This window comes from Apostichopus japonicus, chromosome 8 (assembly GCF_037975245.1).
Source record: "Apostichopus japonicus isolate 1M-3 chromosome 8, ASM3797524v1, whole genome shotgun sequence".
Classification (NCBI taxonomy): domain Eukaryota; kingdom Metazoa; phylum Echinodermata; class Holothuroidea; order Aspidochirotida; family Stichopodidae; genus Apostichopus; species Apostichopus japonicus.
The window spans coordinates 26,820,175-26,834,219 of record NC_092568.1 but is presented as its reverse complement, the minus strand read 5'-3'; the positions used below and the strand labels follow the sequence as shown (position 1 = coordinate 26,834,219).

Below are 14,045 nucleotides of genomic sequence, written 5' to 3'. Positions count from 1 at the left end.
CAATGAAACTGTTAGTCAACTAAATTTGAGGTAATTACGGATGGTATCCTACAATGCCGTCAAGAAAACAACGTCCATTACTCAATATGAGATATATACATCCAGTCTGCATGTCTGTGGTGTTTCCAAGCAACATCGGAAAGATCAACAATCCCAGCTGCAGATTTGTGTCTGCGGCCTTCCATTGATAATAGTACATATTAAACATGTTTCATTTCCTGTTATATCCAATCAATTTTCACTCAGTTTTAACCGGAATATTGCCAAACTACTTTACCGATTCGTGCAATGCATAATCTGAGAACGAACGTAGTTCGTTGTGGGCGAGATGTCATCATTCAACTTAGGTGATGGAAAGGGAGGCTGTTAGTTTGCCAGTTTGTGTCACTAGTTGCGCTTTAATTCCATTTGTAGGAAAACAATGATGTTACTGAAATCATCGTGAATATTTCTATATCTGAAGCCAATTTTAGCAACATTAGTAAGTACCAACCCAGAAATAAATTAAATGTATATGAACCCCCCCCCCCCAGGAAATAAATAAATTTGGATAATCCCCCCCCCCCCCACACACACACACACCACTTTTTACAGTCTTAATGCTAACACTAATGTACATGTTTAAACGAACGGTCAGTAATACTATTCCCTAATATTCATTATCGAGGGCGCGCTTCAGGACTTATTCCTTAGATTAGTTCATCTATGGCGGACTCAAAGACCAATTTTCCCCACCCGATACTCATAGCTAGTACAGTAACTACTGTTCATGTTCCACAACCGTGCATCAGTAACTACTGAGCTGTGTTCGCAACACGGTAACATGTGTTACAGTTGGCACAGTAATTACTGGAAAGCTGTTACACGTTGAACTACGAGTCCGACAGGCGAAAATTGGCAGTAATTTAAAAAAATAATAATAATAATTTTTTTTTTTAATTTTTAAAAAAATTTTAAGATTTAAAATTTTTAATAATTAAATTTTAAATTTAAATTTTTTTAAAATATGCAGTATGAAAAACTTGCAGTAATTACTGTGCCACCTGTAACATATGTTACCGTGTTACGAACACAGCGCAGTATCTACTGATGCACGGTTGTGGAACATGTACAGTAGTTACTGTACTAGCTATGAGTATTGCCTGTTTTCCCAGCTTGAGAGAGATAACAATATTCGATTTATATAGCGCTTTATACCAGCAATAAGTTTCAAAGCGCTTTACAGACGTTATTTTACTCCTGGCCGATGGTAATCTGTCCCAGGGACAACCCCTCCAGGCGGCTGCAGTTATATACATCGCGCCCAATGACAAGTTACCTCGCATGTAAACATTTAACCCCTGGGTGGAGAGAGGCAATTGAGAAAAAGTATCTTGCTCAAGGACACAACGTAATGAACTAGGCAGGAATCGAACCAGCAATCCGTAGATGAAAAGTTCGATGCCTTAGCCACTTGGCCACCGCGCTCTCACAAGGCCCACTATTAAGTTTTCTCGAGCAATACTAGCTTTGACCAGGACCGTATGTCGTATCTATTCCCTTCGAGACTTGATGCAACACCGTCAGAACTACACATGTTATTGTCTCACTGTGAAGTGATTTTGCTTGAGATTGAATGAAGTTGTTTAAATGTTCCGTGGCCAGCCTCTCTATACCTCGGCTGACTTTTCTTAAAAAGTACCTTTACTGGAGATGTAGACATCATTCTCTTTCAAGAGAGAACATTGTTAGTCATTGTCACGGTATAGCTAAATAGCCTGCAGCCTGATATAGCCAATATCTTAAACTTGCGGGCTTTATATGAGTCAGAATGATATCATTATAGAATCGGAAGAAAAGTCATCTTTTGCCCTGTGGGTAAAAATGTCTTTAGAATGAATCTATACTTCAACGCCCCCAAAGTCTCTTCAAGTTAATTAAAAAACATAAAAAAGGCTGTGCAGAATCCGGAGTTCAATCTCATTGTACACGCTTTTATTAGAAAGAGTGCATTTATTATTTTAAGTAACACGAGACCTTTATTCATTTGTCTTGCGGTTGCTCAGACCGTTTTGCTCTTATGTTCGTTGTAGTACACGGCTAAGTTATTGGAATAAGACGTAAGCTTTCTATTTATGGATTATATATATGATATCAGAAACAAAATTATTGTATATAGTGATTGAAGAACCGGTAGTAAAGTAAGAACAAAGGTTGACGAGAGCTGGTGAGAGAAGAGGGGGTCGGATGGGTTCGTTAAATGCGAAAGCCTTCACCTCATTCATGTTATCGAAAGTCTTACTGCGATTGCGCATATCTAAATATATATATAAATATATATAAATATATATATATATATATATATATATATATATATATACATATACATATACATATATATATATATATATATATATATATATATATATATATATATATATATATATATATATATATATATATATATATCCACTTAGGCCTGAATTTAAAGGGAAGTCCGCTCAGCAATAACGCGTACTATAGCGCACCCATGAAAGTATTTGTCAGGGTTTCAAGGACTTAAGTTCACAGTCATCATTGCCATAGTAACGTAACAAGCAATTGTCACCGACAGCCAGAGAAATTGAAATGAAAGCTCAATATTTGCCAAAGTGTTCAGATTCTTAGATATAACATTGTCCGTCGCAATTTAATAGTATAGAAGCAGAACTGAGCAGGAAACACTCAACGAATAAAACAGTATTGATGTAAGCCGATGTTCATCCACAATCATCTCAATGATAAGATCTCAGATGAGTGCCCGTTGGCTTCCTTATAACCCTTGGGACAAACTAAAACAAACTCAACCACTACACTCAGAAAAGGTCGCTCAGAAAGCAGAATCGAGGTTCACCAAATTGAACCATGCAGTCTGAATTCTATCTACTATCGAATATTCATCGAGGGTAGGCAATATGATACTTATATCTATGCAGGCATCCTCGGATTTTATGAAGGCATATGGAGCTCATCATATAGCTTTTATTGAATTCAATCTCTGTTACGCTGGTGTAAATCAGTTTTTTGTGTGTTTGGTTGGTTTTCGCCGTTGATTTTTGATTCTTTCTTTTATAGTATGTCATATTTAGCTCCAAAATAATATGAATTTGCAAATAGTTGTAATAACTTTAATTTTATTTCAAATAAGGAAACATTTAGAGAAAGCTATTTTGCTTAGTGGATGCGATTAGACATTAAATATGATACAACAATTCTGAAAAAGCAGACAGTTTTAGAATGCATGAAATCACCTGTTTCTCGCTCATCAATGAGTAACAGAAAACGCTAGAAATATACACCTGGGCTTGATGAAAATTGTAATCTTACACCGAGTATAATATTCAGTAGCGTTTGGTGAAAGCTGGCGGAAATTGAAGAAATAAATGGCTGCTTTAATATCAAATGAAATGACGATAGCAACATATTAATCGTTACACTGCTAATATGTCTTCTTTCCCCGTCTCTCCATGCATGCATAAAGCTATATGTTATATTTATTCAGTGTGTAAATTGTTGGAGACGCTGTCGAAAGCGGTTGCAGTGCATTGTGGGAGGTCCTGGATATATTTCCTTTCACATGAGCAGTTGTATAGGCTAACAAAACCCGTGCAGGTGTGGTGCTTGCATTCATCAAAGCTTATGTCTTCTTAGGCATCTATCTGTAAAGTTATGCATATACTTAGCCTAAAGAGCTCCATCTTCAATAATTATAGGCCTAGGCGCTTTTCAAGTGTTTACGATACAAGGGCTCTAAATACTGAATTAGTATGATGATTGTTATTATTATTATTATAATAGTGTAGACAATTTGTTCTCGACGAATCATCATGCGGTAGTAAATCCATTGCCTAATATCACTAAGTGTCTTATACAAAGCCAATTGCTGGCTCAATAAATTTCTATTACAGGAATATTGACGCATTAATACACACTTGAAATACCTATGTATACGCAGGTAACTCCCAAGGCATAAAATTAGATATAGGCCAAAGGGAAAAGTTTGCAAGCAAATGAATCTACTTTAGGCGTTTTTTTGGGAGTTGCAATTAGAGAAGGGAGTTTATTATCGATTACTGATTCATCAGGCTGAGTTTATTCTGGTGGGTTGATGGGAAGTCAAAATGCAATCAACGACCTTGGGTACGCCAGTACTATGCGACTGTATGTTATAGCAGACGATAATAAATACTAAGATCTTTGCTAGGCACTATCCTGGGGAATACCAGTTTTTTTTTTACATTAGTTGAAGCCAGCTATAGCTTCAAGTTTGTTCATAATATTTACAGAGATTATAAGTGCTCGAGAAGTTATTCATTCAGACTCTGTCAATGCATCCAAACTCTTGGTAAAAGTTGTCATGTAGTAATGTAGGGCATGCATATAAAGAATAGATTTCTACGTCGTAAGATATGTATGAGAAATGTTTGAAAGAATTCTTGATGAATTCAGAAAGAATTCAGAAATGTTGAATTCAGAACTTTGAAAGAATCCAGAAACCGTTCCTCATTAACCTCTTCTTTATAATAATTATTAATAACAAAGCTATCCTCATTACGGATGATATGAAGAAAAGTATATATATTTTTCCTTAGTTAACCCAAGTATCTTCATTAATATATCACGTCAAATCATTGTTGATAGGTGCATTTAATTGAACTATAGAGGAATCCACAATATTTGGTTTCAAGATGAGTGATACCCAGTAATAGCTAGTTATGGCTACCTGTCAGGTGCTTACATCCGCCAATCATTTTGCATTGCGTTAATGTACCTAGCCAAAGGAACTGCCCTACTCACTTTGAAATGTACCATGATAGCTTGTCATAGAATTTGGCATCTGTAATTTAGTGACGTCACAATGACTCTGTGACGTTGCCAGACTGTAATGGTTTTAAGTTGATACCCAAATACTAGTATACCAAAATTTCGTTTAAAAAATATATTACACATTTAATGGATCAAAATACTGAAAATCCATCGAAGTTGCAGTCATGTTTGTTTCTCCTGTCTAGGTTCGTCATATTGTGTTGCTCCCAGTTACCATCAGTATAAAGTAAATGTACTTAAGTGAAGGTTAATGATGCAAGGCGGCTGGAACAAATTGCCTTGCATTTTTCTTTACTGGTTAGTTTTATTGCCAAGATAATTAAAACGAACGATAGCATCATGGAATTATCTTATATCATCTGGGAGAACATTTCTACAACATTCCTATATGATAACGTATTCCATCATTACCGTCAACGTGTATTCTAGTTTCTCCAGACATAAAATTCGTTATAGCAATTAGGAGGGTAAGCTACCGTATCTTTTATCTGATATATTATGTGGGAGGTAAATTATCTTAACCTTTCAAAAAGTTCATTCACGTAAATATGCTGACGAATATTTTGCTTGAATTTAGTGGTCGAATATACTACTCTATGTCATAAACATGTGTACGTGATAAACTGCAACTGAATGTTCTCCTTGCTATATACACACATTAAGTTGTCAGTCAGCTAGGAGTTTAGTGGGCTTGCAATGGATTGGGAGAAGTTGAGAGCCTGGGCTGTGGGGTGGTGGGCGGGGTGGCGGTGGGGCGGTGGGGCGGTGGGCAGTGGGAGAACGAGTGGCGCAGGATGAGGAGGAGTTTGAGTAGTATATAGGGAAGGTGGGCAGAGGGTACAGAAGTTAGGGTGGCGTTGTTAGCCTACAGACAACTTTTGAACAAGATGGGAGATACACTGATAGATATTCTTACCGTTAACTTCACTGAGTCAGCCGTGAGTTGTAAGGATCAACTGAACATACTTGATCATCTTGTATAAATATTTAGAAAAAGTGAAAATAAACAAGAATTCCGGACGACTATACTGAGCATCCTATATAACAATCTGAAAGTAATTTCGCCTATAGGTTTGTGCATCGTGAGAGAAGGAAGGTATTGAAGGAAACTGTTAGTATAGACTGAAAGTTCCGGAACGTTTGCTAAATAGCAATCACGTGATATTAGTCAAAGGGTTGTCATTTTGAAGGCCTATAGACCTATCCAACTCGTTTTATTGTATATATGGCTTCGAGTGATAAAACATTACAAGACAAGACCTCAACTCTACCTTAGTCTGGGATTTGTGACTGGACCACAGTGCGAGAACTTATTACGTAATGTAACATGACCTATGCACAACGGTGTATGATACCTCCATACATTTTAACTGCTGTTACGTATACTCCCATACCGGTCAGTATCTGAGTTACTTAAAATAACAAGGATATTCCATATATATATATCTCCATGCATATATGTTGGCTAGATTCCACTACGGTAAAGGAACTTCATTTTTGATAGGCCTATATCGAAGACTATATATCATCGAGGATACGTGGGTAACTTCATCGCCTCATTTAATCAATTATACCAACTATATTTAGTAAATGTAATTAACGCATTTTTCGTCATTTTTTGAAAACATTCAGATACTACATCATTTGAAATGAAACTATCTTCAAGTTCATGAATGACCATATTGTTATGGAATCTAAAATCTGTTCCAAATCAACTTCGAAAAGCTGATTTGTTTTAAAAACCGCGGTTCGGTTAATCTCACACATTAACATTTCTTGTTAAATTAATCTATCACCACTGTTTCATACATTATCATCTCTCAACAGAATTGATGACGTCTTTCTAAAAAGTTTGAAATACATCAGTGAAAACTGGTTGCTGCAGCCGTAATATCTACTTTGGTTTTGAGACTTTCCAAATGGCGCTAATGCATATTTTATGACCGCTGTAATTTGTCTACCCTAAGGGAGTAACATATAAGAGGTTAAAAGCGACAGTATTTATCCTTTACCTATCCTTCTTGTTTTGTCAAAACGAACGTTCACGTTTTGGCAACTTGAGACCATACTGAGGGAAACTAAGGTACACGAAAATCACAAGGTTTTGTCTTGAAGCTATACAAGCTTATAGGCTACTTCAATGACACAAGTATTATTAGTCATGATAAATGGATTAAAACTCTCACGAGACACTCCGTAGAAGTCGTCAAAGGCGTTGGGTGGAACAATTGAAATTACTTGAAAGGGTTGATGTGCTGACGTCACCTGTGGGTTCGCAAGGTTGGCGAGGGGAGGGGTAAATGTAGGGATGCCCCTTCCTGCTAGAGTGCATATATGGACTAACGCTATCTCGTTAACTTTTAGTGATTTCAATCCCCAAAGCTACATACATCTACTTGATGGGGGGGGGGGGGGATGAGTAAAGTCGGGTCATTTCTTTCATCTTTCATCCGGGAAGAATAAGTCCAATGCTATACGGCGGATGTATTTGTCGGATGTCGTTTTCAAGGACCCCGGGAACACACCCCTTTTAGAAAATCCTTAAATCGTCTCTGGTCTTTCCATAAAGGTACTTGTAGGTGTACCTCAATCAGCCGGAGCAATTTTTAAAAATATTAGTTCCGTGACCTTTGAAATCCCGTACGCGCTACTGTAGTATATTATAGGCGTTGGTGCTTAGCTGCCTATCCAAACTGCATTTAATTCCTGCAACTTATAGACAGTTTTGTATTTTCTAAGGATACTTTATGCGGTGCTCTAGCTCTTAGTACCAAGATTCATTAGTTGTACAACCTCATCAACGTTATCTTCTTAATCATTTCAGAACTTGAACGAAAGAAGGTTTTCTTCGATCTAGTTTTTTTGTTTCTCTAACGAGCTCCGTAGGCGTTCAATCTGTTATACCGAATTGCATCTGTAGAAGTCTAATCCTGAACGTTGAATATTAAGTACCAAAGTAATGGAATTCGAGAGAGGCGCGTGAAAGAAAGAGGGGACGCGTTTGCATCTCTTTAATTAGTTATTTGACCAACATTACACCGACATGTATTACATAGTCTCATGCAGGTGATACGTGACACACAAAGCAGAACAAAAATTGCGTGTTTAGGTAGGCCTACTATGTAGTTATTTTAGAATTGCATTGCTTTATCGCGGATAATGACGAGAAACCAGAGCTGGCAATCACGTTTGTGTCGAGAAAATCACACGAAATCTACTCAGCCTTCTCGAAGCGTGAGATTTGAAGAGACGGTGTACCGGGCTAGAAACGAAACTGTCAGAACGTATACAGGAAAAACAAAATAGGAGCGCATGATGCCAGAAGTGGATTAAAATTAGTAATCAGTGAACATCTTGCTCGAATTTCAATGTTTTCTACACTTTCTACACGCGGTATATTGCAAATGTATGGTGAATACAGGGCTCTGGTACCTGGCTTAATGCAGAACCAAAAGCAAACACTGCACGAATTCTAAGCAGGAGCATATGCATGAGGTCAGTGAATTGCACTTAATAACGGTAGTCAGAGAACATCGGGCTATAAAGGGTGTAAAACTCGCGCACAAAGAAACGTCACATGCCGGTAATCTGACCTAGTTTCGAATGAGGTGTAACAGAAGTGTTAAACACCACCATCGATCCCAGAAAATACACACACTGATTGCTATCGTCGGTAATTAGACACTAGTGTACAGTCAATATATACAGCTACAGTCAATACCCACAACACAGTGTATATAGCAGCGATGGACATCTCAGGTCTTGATAAAAGATAATAACGTTTCATTACTGTCTGCATTTTGTAGCGACAAGAAGAAAACTTCACTTGCAAGCAACGGAAAGTTAACTTTTTTTCAGAGCGCGGCACGGGGTCTGGGGCGAGTCTTCAGTGCCTTTAATGTTCTGTCTTTCCACACTATGTGGTTTATTATAGAACTGCGATGGATGGGCCTACCTGGTCGTTAACTACATAGCTACATATGTACGTGGTTTACTGCAGAGCTGCGTGCCTGGGTTCTTTTCGGATAGCCACACAGTCCACAGTAGATCGCTCAATGACATTCAGTCGACATCTTCATGTGTAGTGTATATTCCCTTTCGAAAGGACTCTTGATACCCTCACTTGACTCAGGGAATTTTACTCTTAGACCGTCATTGACCATACGATGACAATCTCGATGTAAGGGGGGGGGGGGCTGTGGTTGAGGGTGGATCAAGTTGTTTAGTTTTGTACAATACGAACCGTCTTACTCTACTTCGATCTGACAGCACTGCACTATTGGTTCACTATATAGACCACGGTAAGCCTGATCGTTTAATTAGTTCAGTACTATTATATATACATGCACTGCGGTTATTGCAGAGCTGCGTATCTGAATTATCGCAGAGCTATTCGTACCTGGTTTAGGCTGCAGTACTCTGGTACTCTATGCAGTACCTTGTTTACTACAGAGCTGCGCTATCTTGTTCACTTCTGAGGTTACAGTACTTGGTTTGCCATTTCTACACAGATACGTTACTTGGTTTATTGCAAAGCTATAATGTTACCTGTTTTACTTAAGAACTATAGGTAACCAGCTTTGTAGCACTGCTTTCATGATGGCGCCTGGTTTGCTGCAGATACTATACGGTATCTGCATGCGTGGTTGTCCTGATTATTCTTAGTCTGTAAGCCTAATGCACAGCAATGTCACCTTATTCACTGTAGCGCTAATGGTGTGTGGTTTACTTCCGAACTGTACATATAGCCCGACGTCTTTTACCGCAGTTTGGTATCTGCATGGTTTACCGCACATATGGTACCAGCCATGGTTTATGCAGAGCTATACCGCGGTTCTTTACTCTATATATCTCTGTTGTTCAACGTTCTCCCAACTACCTTTATCTCATACTTATATAATTGCCTTTCCTTTCACCTTTTCTTGATTGAAACGGACACAATAGGCGTGTCTTTATTTATGGAACTAATACAGGCATATATGGTAGATTATGTTATTTTGCGCTGTTGTCGCGGAGTCGCTGTTGTTTTGACTGTTATTAGGAACGTCTGTTCACATTAACAATTTATCGGATCTCCAAAATCTTCCGACTCTTTCATGTTGACAGATGTTATGCAGATATCGAGGCAGAGTAATCAAACTTCATTCCGCATCCCTCCCGCAAACTCAATTGACCAGCAATTTAATTTCAATAAGCCTATATACATTCACCGACCTTCTCCTCGACCCCCCTCCCCCTTCCTCGCATTGCATGAGTCGATATATTATCGAGTAACAGGCAACAACATTCATGTCTGCAACACATCAGGAAAGCTGCATAAATATGGTAAATAAGTGTACTAAATCCCAATGGTAAACCATACTATTACCAGGATAGACCGTGTGAGAGGTATTATTGTAATCAGCTGGAATGCGCTGAAATTATTCACTGAAAACACTTCCGCAATACAGCCGGGATGAGCTAAAAGTATGTGTCTGCTGGCATCAACACTAGAATGTATCCTGGGCCGTGTATTCATCCATACATTACTATCTTTTGGGGATTTTTTCAATTTTATGTCATAGATCTTATGATAAAAGAAACAATTATATTATTATTATTTCGATATAACCTTTAGAATGAAGGCCACCGTACAGACAGAATAATATGTTTCGACGTTTTACAAGTATAACCTTTTCTTTCTAATAAAGTAAAAAAATAGCAACCGTGTGACGTTATATTTCTTTACAGTATTGTATTTGTACAGAAATTACGTTATTGACACAATGCTTTCCATCCCGTTATAAATGATATCGTGGTGTTTACTTATAGAGGCGATAATTTGATTACCATCTTTATATCTTGATACTCACAAACTCCTAGAGGAATATCGCAAAATTGGAAGTTACCACAACCTCAAACTAATTGAATTATACCTTTCACTTAATCTGTCGAGGACTGTTTGGTCATCGGCAGATATTTACCAGAGCAAACTGTTCTTTTGACAGAGGACACACGAGAGAGGAATATATGAATATTGATTAAAGGAATTAGGGCTGAATATATATATATATATATATATATATATATATATATATATATATATGTTGATACTAGTTGAGACTAGTGGAACACTAGTAGTTGTAACTCGGAGTTTCACGCGTTATAGCGATCGTCAGACAACTCTTGTTGTCTTGGAGTTGTCTGACGATCGCTATAACGCGTGAAACTCCGAGTTACAACTACTAGTGTTCCACTAGTCTCAACTAGTATCAACATATATTCCGCTCTGTCCACTGGACATAGAGCACTCTGCGCCAAGATAGACACTAACCAACCAACTCTATGTATATATATAAAACAGCTTTCTTTCTAACACAATCCTTCGTCCCAAATCAAGACTTTCATGAACAAATCCTCAACCCCCACCTTTGTTTCTTTGAGAAGGATATAAAGTTATGAAATCTCTACGAGTACCAAACGATATATTTTTGTTCATATGTTCTTTGGCGTGTATGCAAACTTCTTTATTGGCTTCTTCCTCTTGAGGGAAGCAGAGATTTCAGGATGAAGACATTTCATCTTGTGGCAATATGATGGAATTCAGATATACAGTAAAGAATTGATTAAATTTTTCAATTCTGATGAAAAACCTTTCAATGTACGAGCCAACAGTAATTTCTCATTCGCATGAACGAATCCCAAAATTGTCATATCGCCAGCATGTATTCGAACAAATCCTCGATAGTAGGATGAGGGGCAGTATTATGTTAAACCGTACTATATGCGGATGTTAATAAATGCGATGGTTTGGACACTAGTGATATACAGGACACGGAACTAGATTCCTTTAGCCATGGAGGGGAGAAGAACCGGGACTACTGAATTAAATAGGGGCATGGATTTTTATGGGAAGACCAGGAGCAAAGGACGGATGTTTTAGAGTAGGGGCTGCGGCACCTGGGGTCGTTGAAGCCAAGTCCCAAATAGAGGGGGGTCTGGTGGTCCTCTCCCAGACATAAGTTGAGACGTCAAATGGTACATGGATTATTTGGGCTAGATTATAAATTGTCTTATAGTATAGTATTTGCAAGTAGCTCTAAACGCAAGTGTTTGCTTCTACCTACTTTGTGTTAAGAGGTGGGGAGAGGAGGGGTATACAGAATTGGTAGTGGTCTAATCCTTCCCGTTAAGAAATCTTCGACTTAAAAATCCCCCCCCCCCCCCCGAACGACAATGTCAGGTCGGGGTGCAAAATTTCGCACGACAGTGCCTCTCGCAACTCGATATATAGTCTCCGTCGTCCAATCGGAAGTAGTCTTATGATACAAAATCAGGAGCACCCGTCTTTGGGAATACATAAATGTTAAGATACGTTGCTATGTGACTTTATTGTACTAATCTGCTGTCATAAACCAAGACTAATAACATATATGTCAGTTGCCTATTGTAGGGCTCGTCTATTCATTGTTACTTTAAATCTAACCGTTCTCATTCAAGTCCGTCCAAATTTGATTGCATTAAACAAAAATCCTTAACGTTGTAACGTTTGGTCCCAGATATATAAAGGTTTACAATAGGCTGTCATGGTCATGATTTTAGTCGCACATAATTACTATTACTTAAATAATTATTTCAATCTATAGACACCAAGCCTACTGTATTGATAGCAAAGAAAAAGAAGAAAGATATAGTTATATAATATGAGACAGATATACCGCCGTTACATGTATACACCTCGATCTATACTGTACTGCCTCCATATATCCATCGTAAGTCATACAAGTGGTTTACATGTCTACACTACTATAGTATTTGTTCACGGTGGATCTACTACATCCATGATATTTTCAATATCGACCTCTTAATATGAACGTCTCCTGAACCCATTCTGTGTCTTTTCGACTTATGATAACAATTTCCCACAGCCATATTCCAGAAAACAGCTGTTTCTCAAGGACCGTTCTTGTACAGGCTTTGTTTTATCTCACTGCAGTAAATGAACCTTCTACCTAGTATTTCTGATTAGTATGTATAGTCTTCTCACAGTTATAAATTTGTACTATGCATATACTGATTATAAGAAGGTAACATGAAAAGGATGGTGTGATTAAATGTCTACTCGAAGGTATATGCCCACCCCCCCCCCCCAACAAAAATACAGTTTAGTATCGTTATCATTAAGTGAACTTCACATTAATAAAACTGACTATATCGTGTTCTCACCTTCTTAAAAGTACGATACGCAACCTTCGAATGATCTATTTAAAGAAATGGCATTTGATGTTTTTACTTGAACATACCATCGTGTAATCTCTGAAGGGTCTATCACAATTACAGCGTTTGTGCATGATCAAGAGGATTAAGCCCTTCAAGGTACATAATAGCTCATGTTGACATTGTCATACCCTCCCATATTCTATATGCGACTCATTTAGTTGTCATTCTGTTCATATGCAATAATTCTTGCTGATGTCTTAAGACAACGTTTGGTTCCAAATCGCCTCGTAGATAGCTCTTTTAGCTTATAGGCGGTTATGAATCTAAAACATGTATAGCAACCTTCTGAAACTGTTCCTTTCAATACACGTTGCTTCAACTATCATAACAGATGTATAGTAAACTTCGTATCGTCTTTCGAAAACAAAAGCTTTAGCAATTGTATTGTTTTGAGAGAATATAGCGCCTAATAAACATCAAAAAAATTCCAAATTCTACCGAAAGTGCAGATTAGAAAGCATGGTCCTTGTTTAATAGATTTGAACTGTGCAACTCTTTGTCTGCATGTAAACTCACTCACCTCATAAAACCGTTTCCAGTTTACTCTTCAACACCGACGACCTTTGGCAGGCGGTTTACTTATTTACTTTTTTCAATTTACTTTGGATGACATAAAGTTGAGTGCAGTATGATAACTTAATATCTACAAGTTTACTCAGAGGCTGCAATAAAGAATATATGTTTCCCAATTTATTAAGAACAGTTTCAACGATCGATTTTATGTTTTCTCGTCCTCAGCTGCAGGTATATGGTTTGATTCTTTCTATCTACGAAGTTGGCTTTTATACATTCGGTGAATTTAAAACAAAGAGAGAGATAGAGTCACGTGACAGACATTCATAAATCTATATACTACATGACTCTGAGTTTATTATACTGCCTTGCCATAACGTAGAGTAAACTCATCTATGGGTGTTACACTATTTGTAAGAAACCTCGAG

General features: G+C 37.7%; 1 protein-coding gene across 1 annotated transcript in view; it reads left to right on the top strand.

Moving 5' to 3' along the window:
- Positions 1-14,045, top strand: part of LOC139971489 (uncharacterized) — a 53,514-nt gene that overhangs the window by 1,888 nt on the left and 37,581 nt on the right. The window lies entirely within an intron of this gene.